This window comes from Lygodium microphyllum, chromosome 19 (assembly GCF_053477565.2).
Source record: "Lygodium microphyllum isolate KBCC chromosome 19, Lygodium_microphyllum_v1.1.10, whole genome shotgun sequence".
Lineage (NCBI taxonomy): Eukaryota > Viridiplantae > Streptophyta > Polypodiopsida > Schizaeales > Lygodiaceae > Lygodium > Lygodium microphyllum.
The window spans coordinates 60,025,302-60,038,163 of record NC_141153.1 but is presented as its reverse complement, the minus strand read 5'-3'; the positions used below and the strand labels follow the sequence as shown (position 1 = coordinate 60,038,163).

At 38.3% G+C, this 12,862-nt stretch overlaps 1 pseudogene; it reads right to left on the bottom strand.

Moving 5' to 3' along the window:
• Positions 1–3,326: 3,326 nt before the first annotated feature.
• LOC148019929 (chaperone protein ClpB2, chloroplastic pseudogene) lies at positions 3,327–3,753 on the bottom strand (annotated as a pseudogene).
• Between the last annotated feature and the right edge of the window lie 9,109 nt (positions 3,754–12,862).

Sequence of the window (12,862 nt, the reverse complement as noted above, 5' to 3'; positions counted from 1 at the left end):
GACAATGGCGGTGAATATATATCCAATCTATTTGATGACTTCTGTAAGGATCAAGGTATTCATCATGAGTTTACAGTTCCTTATTCTCCTCAGCAAAATGGTGTTGCTGAGCGCAAAAATCACACTATTCTTAATGCTATACGTTGCATGCTTATACACTCTGGTTTGTCTCGAAAGTTTTGGACTGAAGCACTTCTAACAGCTATTTTTATTCAAAATCATCTTCCAACTACTGCACTTGCTGGTAAAATTCCTATAACAATTTGGACAGGGAAGACACCTTCAGTCTCTCACTTTCGCACATTTGGCTGCATTGCTTATATTCATGTGCCCAAGGACACTCGACATAAGTTGGATCCTCTAGGTTTGAAGATTATTTTTCTTAGTTATTCAGATCATTCCAAAGGTTACAAATTTTATGATCCTTCTACTCAATAGGTTAGCATTAATCGTGATGCTATATTTGATGAGAAGACTATGGGTGGCACATGGTCGTCAGATGTTTCAGATGATACACAGTCTTTTCTTAGTGCATTTCCTTACTTGCTTTGTGATTCTACTAATTCTGATGATCATAAACCTCCTTCACCTCCAAAGACGATTGATGAAAATTTGGATATCTATGTCGATCTTCCTATTGAGATAGAGCATGGATTCTATTCTATTGAATATGATGTCTTTGATGATGCTATGTCTGTCCAAGAGGATCCAATATCGTATATGGAAGCTATCAATTCGTCTCAAAGGGATCAATGGCAAGAAGCTATGCAAGCTGAGTAAGATTCTTTAATCTCCAAAGGTACATGGATTCTTACTGAAATCCCCCCAAATCATGTTCCTATCAAATGTAAATGGGTTTATAAAACCAAGACCAAAGCTGATGGCTCGTTTGATAAGTTCAAAGCACGACTTGTTGCAAAAGATTACTCATAGATTGCAGGAGTAGATTATCAAGAAACATTTTCTCCTGTTGTGCGCTCCACAACTGTTCGTATGATTTTGGCTTTTGCAACACTATTTGATCTAGAAATTCACCAAATGGATGTTAAAACGGCTTTTCTCAATGGAGATCTTGAAGAAGAAATCTATATGGAGCAACCTTTATGATTGCAGGAAAGGAGCATCTTGTATGCCAGCTTCATTGTGCATTATATGGATTGAAGCAAGCCTCTCGTGCTTGGTATATTAAGATTGATCAGTTCCTCACATCTAGGAGCATCTTGTACGCCAGCTTCATCATGCATTATATGGATTGAAGCAAGCCTCTCGTGCTTGGTATATTAAGATTGATCAGTTCCTCACATCTAAAGGTTTTGTTGCATGTTTTGCTGACCCAAAACTTTACATCAAAAGGGAGGACAAATATTTTATTATTCTTGCTCTATATGTTGATGATACTATTCTTGTATCAAATAATATTGCTTTCTTGGATGCTATGAAGAAGCTTTTATCGACTGCATTTGAAATGGTGGATCTTGGTGAGATACATTCTTGTTTGGGTATTCAAGTTCAATGACACCGACAACAAGGCATTCTTCTTCTTCGCCAGACAAAGTTTATTAATGATATTGTTAAGAAGTTTGGGTTGACCAATGCGCACTCTGCCAACACTCCCATTCTTTCAAGCTCTACTACGCAATGAAGAATCAGCCATTCATCAACCTTTTGCTAATCTTGTTGGTTGTCTTCAATTTATTGGTTTAAACACAAGACCAGATATTTTATTTGCAGCTAATTTTTTGGGACAGTATCTTTCTTCCCCTTCCACTATTCATTGGAGTGTTGCAAAATGTATTCTTAAGTACCTCAAGGTATTAAGGAATTTGGTCTTATTTATCGTCGAGAAGATTCTTCTTTATATTCTTCAACTTCTCTTAACCTTATTGGAGATACAGATGCTGATTGGGCAAGTTCACACTTATCCATGAGATCTACAAGTGGGAATTGTTTCTTTGTAAATGGATGTTTGGTTTCTTGGTCCAGCAAGAAACAATGATGTGTTGCGGTTTCTGCAACTGAGGCCAAATATGTTGCTACATCATTAGCAGCTCGCGAGCTAGTTTGGCTTCGACAACTACTTGCAGATTTGGGACATCCTTCATCATCTAGTACGTCTCTTCGATGCGATAACCAAAGTGCTATTAGTCTTACCAAAGACTATATACAACATAGTAAATCAAAGCATATTGCTATTCATTATCATTATGTTCGACATGAAGTCAAGAAAGGTTCCATTATGGTGGAGCATTGTCCCAGTGATCAAATGGTTGCAGACATCTTCACAAAAGCTCTTAGTGAAGCTCGCTTTAGTTCATTAAGACATGCACTTGGTATTGTTCCAAGTTCTTGTCTCACTGATTGAGGCATGCATCATTGTATTCAAGAAAACTTTATAGTAAATCATTTTTGTATCATAGGTATGTGTAGGGGCTTGGATTTTTCCCTTGTTCTCCCCAAGGGTTTTTTCACTCGCAGCCAGAGGCCTTTGTTTGAGTGGGGATGTTACAACTATATATATCATCTCTCACTTGACTTGGGTCTCACCTATATATACTAACTCTACATCAATATGAATCATTCTTTGGAAGCATGTCTTGTGTATCTCTCTCATACTCTCTCTCTCTCTCAACAGTCTTCACCTGATTCTCGGAAATCTCTCTTCTCTTGCGCAGACGGTCTGAATTTGGGCTCCAGTGTTGTTTGTATTTTTCTCCCCAACATTCGATCCCCAAAAAAAACATCTCCCCCCCAATATGGCTCTTCTGCATCAACACACCACTTTTCACACAAAAAATCGGCCCCTCACAATAGCAGCAGATAAAGCTTTTGCCAATTCTGTTTTTTCCACTCCAGTGGGTCCCATGAATATAAAACAGGTGATAGGATGGTTCGAATCAGCAAGCCCAGTGTAGCTCTTCATAAAGTGCTGGCTCATGCCTACCAAGACATGGTCAGGGAGAAGCCTATCTGGATGACCATGGAAGGTCTTCACATAGCTGAAAATGTAATCCCAACCCCTGTAGTTTAGCCCTCCAGAGTGCTACTTCAGTTCATACTAAATCTCATTCATCTAAAAAACAGCTGGAAGAGTATCAATCAGCACAGTAGCTCTTATGCTGCCCCCAGGTACGCCTAGCAAGTCTTGTGCTCTTTTAAATACCCAGTTCCAAACTACCGCTTCCCTTGAATGCTGCATCTTAGGCAGATAAAAGAAGGGCCATAGCCATTGTGCTTGGATCTAAATACTGCATGGTTATGGAAAAAATACAGGCCAAAGTCAACCAGACAGGCCATTGTGGGCTCTCCATCTATTTCAATATGAGCTTCTAGAAGATGCCAGCCCCTGGGCCGCACAAAAAGGCCTCCACTATGGCACCATTTGCGATCCTCACACCATGATGTAGTTCGTATCTCTCCCTCAATCCCCTGAGAATCGAGATAGTATTCTCCACAGATGGTTGCCCACATAAACTTGTTGGAAACGTCTTTCCAGAGCAGCATCCTTTTCTAAGTACTTTCGATACTCAGTCAAGGTTTTTGCTCCAATACAGCACAGCTCACCTCGTCCAAGCATTGGCTTCAACAAGTTGCCAGCATCAAGTGCTCCACTTTGAGCACCTACTCCAACAACCGTATGAAGCTCATCAATGAAGAGAATAATTTGCCATCAGATCCTGAAACAGCTTTCAGTACAGCTTTAAAGCGGTCCTCAAATTTTCTTCGATACTTGGCACCAGCAATGACAGCCCCCATATTCAATGAAATTAGCTTCCTGTTGGCTTTGCACAGTCCAAGAGTAACCATACCCATAGTGAGACTATCTGGATGCATTTCTACTTTCTGCATTATGTTGTACATTTCCAATGCATCATCAAATCTTTGTGCCTTAATGAGAAAGTCAATAAGACAATTGTACGTGAAGCTAGCAGACTCACAACCTAGATCACTCATGCGATCAAACAGTTGCAAAGCCTCCTGAATGTGTTCTTGTTGGGTATATCCTCTAATCAAAGAGCTCCATGTCACAACATCTTGATTGGATAGTGTATCAAAAATAACATGCGCATCTGATAAGTTTCCATACTTGGCATACATGCCAACTAGAGCATTACAGATAAGTTCCTCTTGCTCCAAACCCCTCTCCACTATACTACCCACGTAGATCAAAATGCAAACACGATGACTAAGTATGTACAAAGTAACAAATGTCACACACACAACTTTTTGGTAGATTCCACACCTCGGATTCACAGCAACACGACAACGCAATGTCTCATCCTCACTGGAGGAGGTACTGTTTGTTGACTCAGCATGTCCCATACTAGTAGAAGATGACAACATAATTACACCTGAATCATAAGGATATATATGATTTCATTTGGTATATATGTCATATTCCCTAAATATTTTGATACTTACAACATGAAGACAAACATTTTGATATTGAAAGACTAGGAAAGTCATGTTGATCCAAAACCAACCATAAGCTAGCATTTAATAAGTTCAATTATAATTACGCATCTATCAGCGTGTGTAATATGTTTTATCTGCGCATATAGACGTGCAATTATACGCACTTACAGACGTGCGTCACGAATATAATTTTTTTTAAAAAAAAGTTGTGGCTTTCTTTTCAAACCAATGCTTTCCTGCATTTTTTGCGCGTTTTCTACAGTTCGAGCTCGACATCACAAATCATGTCTATCTATCACTTCATGAAGACAATGAGGGAAGGAAATAAGAGTAAAACGAGGATAGGAGGAAGGAAGAGCCAAAGAGTAAAGAACAAGAGCCAAACAACAAGGAAGAGAAGAAGAATCAAGCAACCTACTAAGGGAAGGGAGAAGGAGGACAAAGAGCTTGCAATCTAGCCGCCACCCGTCAGAACAAGCAAAGAAGGTGAGTTCTTTTTCTCTCTGTCAATCTTGTTTGCTTTCTCTTTGTTCGTCTCTCTCTCTCTCTCTCTCTCTCTCTCTCTCTCTCTCTCTTTACATGCTTTAGAATGTCATCTATGGAGGTTTTTTGCGCATTTTTTATAACAGTTTGCAAAATATTGTTCGACTTTGCATGTCTGTAGGCGTGTCTAGATGACAATGTAGACATGTTTTTAGACGCGTATATAGACGCACTGACAGATGCAGGTATAGATGCAAGTATAGACGTAGTATGTAATATGTTTTATCTGCATAGGGTAGTAATGGATTTTTGCTTGTGTAGATGTGGAATCCTAGATCCAGTGTACTGATCCTGAGTTGGAATGCATGAACAACACCTTAGCGGATTTTTCTAGAGGTGTTACTGGTTTTTTTGGAGGTTTTCCAAACAAGGAGCGATTCATGGGGAAGATGACCAATTATCTTGGTCGCCCTCCCACTGCAAAGGAGGTTTTTAGTGTCATGTTTGGGACACCTATCACATCTTTGCCTAGCACTGCCGCACAAACACTAAACCTTGGCACACCAAACCTTGGTACACCTCTACTAACAGGTACTCCACGCACTACGCATACACACAGATCAGCTGATGCACAAGGATCAGCTGAAGTATATGGATCAGCCAAAGCACGTGCATCGAGTGAGGTAGAGGGTAGTGCCCGTTGAGGGAGGAGAGAGAGCTATGCGGGAGCACCATGAGGTCGAGGGCTTTGTGGGGGTTGCCTAGGAGGTGGCTCTCGATCACCCTCACCGAGAAATGAGAGAGGTGAGCCTCCACAAATGTACTACTCTATCACAGATGTTGGTGGTATCTTGCATAACCCTCAAGGGAGGGAAGTGATAGCCTACTTGAGGAGTGTCGTGCATGTCACATACAAAGATTGTATGATTCCCTTCAAGTACCAAAAAAATGGTTTGTGGCAAGAGGTTCTGCGGGCAATATATAGAAGGTACCCTAATCCCAAGAATTCACGATTCTCATATGATTGGGGATGATCAATGGTGAGAGACGCACTTCATAACAAGAGGTCTCACCTTATGATGCATGCCAAGGAGTCACTGCGGAGACAAGAGCAAGGGTGCCCTGGATATGGCCAACCATCCAATTGCCACTGCAGGGAGTGGAAAGAGGCCAAGAAGAGAGCAGCAGAGAAAAGGACAAGTCGCCAACATGCAGAGGCGCGACGTATCCAGATGGCAACCATGGGATCCTCGCATTATGGATCGGGTGGCAGGGAGTCATGGGAGGCTGAGTTTGTAAGTATTATTTGATTTCTTTTTTAAAATTAAATTTTGAAATTTGTTTCAATTCATTATGTAGTGTGTTCTAATACGTTGTATGTTAAAATTGTTTTGTAGTATCATATCATTGGTAGGATGCCTACTCCTAGAGAGGTAGGCTACCATCGAGGTCATAATCGGGCGTCCACTTGGCAGCATTTCTACGAGGAGGGACTGATCATAGAGGATCAATATAATCGTGCCATAAGAATTCCACAACTAGAAGAGGTATGTTTTATTTTTTACATGAAAAGTATAGGTAACTCTAATTTATTGTTTGTAATGGTATTTATATACCTTAATCCTTTGTGTAGGCGAACCCTGATGCAATTGAAGATAGCGAAGTGGGGACTAGCAGTAGCGGTGGTGGCAGCGGCAGCGGCACCGGCACCGACAACGGTGGTGGTAGCGACGATGATGCCTCTTCTGAGGAGATGTAGAGGAGCCCCATGCATGCATGCCTTCTCTTGGCTTGTAGTTTTCATTTTTGATATGTATTACTTTCAGCTAATGCTTGCGACCATGACCATGCTTGAGCTCACAAGCACTAGAACTCGTCATATAAAAATGTTTCATCTATATATATGAATTTTCGTGTTCCACATACATTGTTTTTTTTCAGTACAAAAATCTTCAAAATATGTACAAATATTTCAGCACAGTACGCTCATCATGTGTTATTATCAATATATGGACTTTGACTCTCCACATTCTTTTGCTTTCAGTATAATAATCTTTCTTTGTTTTCCCTAAGCATACAATTTGATGTTGATGGGGGAAAAAAAACCAGAGAGCATGTAGCTTGCAAATCCACATACTCTTTGGTTTTTTTTTCATACCTCTGTTTTGCACGTCTATCTGCGCGTCTAAATTGCAGAAAAAATACGCATCTATTATCATCAAAAAATTGAAGAGTACACGCCTTTTTAGACGCGTAGTTACACGCGTGTATAGACGTAGAATATGAATATATCTACTTTTTTATAAATATGATTATATATTTATGGAGCGTGTCAATAGGTGCATCTATATGCACGTGTAGTTTTTCCTGTAAGCATGCTTGTAGACGCGAAATTTTAGATGCACCAGTAGACGCGGTAATAAACGTGCCCGACATTTTTAAACATAGTTCAAATGTTGCATCTACAAGCGCGTCTATGGAGCCTTTTTGTTGTAGTGTCTCACGCAATTTTTTTAAAATTCTCCATCTTTAAAATTTAAAAATATAGTTAAAATAATGTAAAATTTTCTAAAAAATTAAGCTATAAGTTAAAGTATTTTTAAATAATATTTTTGTTAATTTTTATAATAGAAAATATGCTTTTTATTAATTTTTATCATGAAAACTTATCTTTATAATCCTTATCTGATTTTTTAAGAAAATTATTTATCTTTTAAAATAAGAAACATAATAAAATTAGTGTCAAAATGTCTTTAAAATTTTATAAAGGTAAAACTAAAAATAAGCTAGATTAAAAAAATTAAAATTCATTAATTATAATTAATTTTTTTAAATATGTACTTTTTAAATAAAATATTAGTTAAATATTATTATAAATATTATTATAAATATTCAAAATTATCAAAATATTGATGAAAAATCGTAATAAGAATCTAAGATATTTTTTTAAAAATTAAATCATTAGGTCATAACTTTAATTTTTTTCATAAATAGAAATCATGTAACATAAAAATTTTATTTCTTGAGATAGGATTATTTATTTATTTAATAAAATAAGATAAGTTCTCAAATTATTGTAATTTATAATTCTTTTCATAAAAATTAATTTAGTTTCTTGTTATTTCATTAGAATACATTTACACACATAGAAATATTTCAGTATGCTTTCATAATAAAAAGAAAAAGAAAGAGAATAGAGTGCATTAACATGCACATAAGGAAAGAACGACCAAATATACAAAGATGAATTTATTTTGGTTGAGAAATCAAATGAAATTTTCTACTTGCTAATTTTGATTTACTCGAAATATTATTTTAAAAGAAATGGTTGTTAAAAAAAGTAGAAATGAGCGTGGCTTCATTTGCACTAGATAGGAATGAGGCATGATGCCATCCCCTATAGGGGTGGATCAACTACTATTTACCTAGAGTGCATTCACATTACTTAAGGTGGTTGACCATTGCTTAGATACATTTGGCCTTCCTATAGGAAGCTTCACCCTTATGGCATTCGAGAACCATGGTTTGAGTTGTAATCTTGATCTTGGACCTGAAAAACATATTCATGCCTAGCATGGTTGAGTGTTCAAAGGCTCGGGATGAATATGGCAAGGACATTGCTTACTTTTGAAGTGGCTGTGTATATGACATTAAAAATAAAAACTATTATGTTTCAAATGCATTAATTATTGTCTGTATCTTAAAGGTGTGTTAATAAACCCTATGCAAATACTAATTAATGAAGTAGTTTTAATATGTCATTACAACTTGGTAGCATGCTTATTTAAAACACTAAAATATGCCATGATATGATGGGAATTATGTGGAGGGTTTCTCGGTAAAATCTTCCTATGGTTGGGTGGACTCAGTTAGTCAGGTGGCTTTTTCCAAAGCTTAGAAAAAAGACTAACACACGTAACCTTCCTAAGAGTCAGGCCTAGAATTGCTTGACCACCATTTTAGGGGGCTGATGTGAGACTATGCCTTATCCACAAAGGGGTTGACTCTCAGCTCCCCCTTGTTTCTCACTTTCATTGAATCAAGTGTGGTACTCGTCTACCTCCATCTTTTACGAATCCTAAAATTCGTTCACTTTAAGCTCAATGTTAGATCGCTACTAGAGACCAAAATTATGTCTTTAGGAACCCACAGGTCAATCCTCTTAGAATGAGGCTGGATGCTTCATTGTGAGGTAGGCCTAGGGAATACCCAATCACCTCGGTTTGCATGCTCAAGGTTAGCGCGGATGGTGGTGAATAAGATTGGTCCCTAGATGACTACCGAGCTACCCTCACTTAGAGAATTTAGGGTTGGGTGTGTCTCACATGATATCAAAGTGTTAAATTTTAACTAGACTCCACTACTATGTTTATATTAAAATTGTTAGATAGATAAGTATTTTTATGTTTATTCAACATTGTAATTAGTGGAGTAAAACTAAAATTTATTTTTTAAAGAGCTTATTAACCACAAGATATTTTGAGAAATAGATTCTATGGCTTGTGGATCTAGTAACTTTTAGTTTAGGCATAACATTGTCTTAACTACTCTCGAAGTCAGTCCTTTGATCTAACTAGTAGGCAATTCAAGAGGAAAGTTGAAAATTGTGTAATGAAATTACCTAGTGGACACTAAGAAGATGAATAACATTGAAAATGATATATTGAGAGCTCAATTTCTTGAAGAACCTCACTTGGTTGAAATCTTTTAGTTCTTTGAATCCAAGGACATATATAATTATGTTAAATTAACCTACTTTGTCACAAATAGGCTCAAGGTGAACCTTGCTATAATTTACTAGGCTTTCACACTATGTATCAATATTCCGTTGTGCATACATTGAATTATACTTGGCAAGAAGACTTCATGAATATCCTATAAAGTCATTACTGCTTTCTGGATATTATAGAGAGAGGTGATGTACATAGCATAGTGTATGTTGCTTTATTGACATCGAAATGCTAGCCTATTTGAAACAAATCTTAAAAGAATTCGAGGGATAGATTCTCAAACTTTACAAGGCATTTTTGTTCAAAGAGCAACAATTACAAACCATTATAGTAGTGAATTATCAAAGCTCTATCAAGATTGATATATGTCCAATCGAGTAATTGACATCTTACTTCCTAATAGAATAGCTTACCTAGGTAGGCAAGAAACATGGATGGGGATTTCATAATATACTAGATGAAGGTCAAATAAGTGGTGAGAAATCCACCAGGGAATATCGCTTTGCTCCTACAATAGCATATGGGTCTGGAATGCTCTCAATACTCTACAAAAGATCTAGGATGATGGAGATGGGAAAATTTTGTGTCCTAATTTTTATAGGCATTGGAACGCAACTTGAGTATCTAGGTATTTAGATAGAAGTCATGTTATAAGGGACAGAACCCTAGATTAGCCTTGCATCTTGGAGAAGTTCAAATAGATACATATTGTCATTGTCTTCTAAGGACTATTTGATCTTGTTTTTGTGTTTGTGCATAAATTACATGAATGAGCCCCATGCTAATATGATTAAAGAAGATATTTTTATATGTTACATTAATCATGCTAGGTAATTAGATAATTAAGATACTCTGTCAAGGAAGTTTGGAGGGAGGGTCCCCGACGCTGGGTCCACCCTATAGTTGGATGGTCTTGATGAGTCAAGAGCTCCCTTTAAAAGCATCACACTTAATAGGGTTTAGGAAAGAGGTGGATGATTATTGTCTTAGGAAATATTATAGATCTTGACCTTCTATTGTTTTAGGGTATTGGGGTGAGACTTCACCTTATGGGTAGAGGGGTTGACATGCTAGCTCCCCCTCTTTTCTCAACCCCTTTGAACGAAGCTCAAAGACCAATGTAAGGATAAATGGTTAGCTGTCCTTAGTATTATCTAGGGACTTGTTTCAAGTCGAACCTTGTGGCTATGGATTGGATCTTCTCTTGCAAGGTAGATCAAGTGAGCCTAAGCAACAATGTCAGCAATATTTCAAAAGAGTTCTAGACGGTGTTGCCTAGGGCTATCTCTTGATGGGCTACCCATATCTTGCTGTTAAAGGTTCTTTTCATGCATATGTTACACCTATAATCTTGGTAGATTAAGAGAAGGTGATGAATGAACAAGGTATGGTTAGTTTGAATATGTTGTCATGTTGCTCTGAAAATCTTTCAATATCTATTGAATGATATTTTTTGTGAGCATCCAGATGACTTTGTGGTAATATATTCAGATGGCATTCTAATATTTATCAACAATTAGAAAGAGCATAAGCATCATGTGCAGGTAGTTCTTGATAAGCTATGTGAAAATGACTTGTATGCTAAACTCGAAAAGCATACCTTTCATAAACTAGAACTAGAATTCCTTAGTTATATAGTCTCTTAAAAGGGAATCTTATGGATGGGAAGAAGATGAAGACTATTCTTGAGAATGAAAAACACTAAGATCAATTTGAGATATGAAACACTTTTTGGGATTTGCAAGCTTTTACAAAAGTTTCATTAAGAACTTCCAAGATCATCAAGCCGATCAAGGGATTAATAGAATATGGTACATCTATGTTAAACTTTGATGTATAAAAGGCTTTTCAATCACTTAAGCAAGAACTCACTATAGCCCCCATATTCATACATATACATCTTTCTTCTCGGAGATTGATGGGATGTTGCTCTTGGTGCTATCCTTTCCCAAGTTGGCAACGATGGTTTGACCCATGTTCATTGCTGATGACCTGACGAAGGAGGAGGAGGCTAGGCTGGCTACCCTCCTGCGGGAGTATGTCGATGTGTTCGCCTAGTCCTTGGAGGAACTGAGAGGAGTCGATCCTAGGGTTGTGACCCATAATATTCCCGTGGTCCTAGAAGCGGCGCCAATAAAGTAGCAATTTTACCCTATGAATCCCAAACATACTCATGCGGTGAAGGAAGAGATCGATAAGCTTATGAAGGCGGGATTTATATATGAGATCGAGCACACAGATTGGGTATCGCCCATAGTGATAGTTATGAAAAAGAACGTCAAGATTTGAGTGTGCATAAATTACAAGAAGGTGAATGCCGCAACGAAGAGAGACAACTACCCTTTGCCATATACCGAGCACATGCTGGAGAGAGTAGCAAGCAAAGAATCTTACAGCTTCTTGGATGGATTCTCAGGCTATAATCAAGTGCAAGTGCATCTTGATGACAGCCTTCGCCAAGGAGTGGGGTGTCTTTGCCTACATCATTATGCCCTTTGGGCTAATGAATGCTCATGTAACCTTCCAATGATTAATGTGCATGATGTTCAAGGATATGCTGCGACGCGAGCTGGAGGTGTTTGTGGACGACCTATGCATACACTCGAGTTGGGACGAACACTTGGAGAGGCTGGGATCCGTCTTCGAACGGCGGTGCTGACTATACAAACTCTCGCTGAACCCCTTGAAGTGCCAGTTTTGGGTGAAGCACGGATGCATCCTAGGGCATGTAGTGTCACAGAATGGCATTGCCACTGACTTTTCAAAAGTTAGGGCCATTACCGACCTCCCACCACCCACCAATTACAAGGGCGTCCAGTGATTCTTAGGCCACACAGGATACTACTGATGCTTTGTACTAAACTACACGTTGATTGCTAGACCATTGTACAAGCTACTGATTGTATTCGAGTGGATTGAGAAATGCCAATGCGCATATGAACAGTTAAAGAAGGCCCTCACCACTGCACCCATCTTACGAGCCCCAGACTGGAGTGTAGCATTCCATGTAAACATAGATGCCTCCAAATATGCCATCGGAGCCGTTCTCTGCCAACTTGGTGAACATAGTCTTGATTATCCTGTGAGCTTTGCTAGCAGGCAGCTCACTAAAACAGAAATGAACTACTCCACTACAGAAAGGGAAGGGCTAGCCATGGTGTTCACTGTGAAGAAATTTAGGCATTACCTATTGGCCACACCCTTCGTCTTTTACGTGGACCATCAAGCCCTGTTGT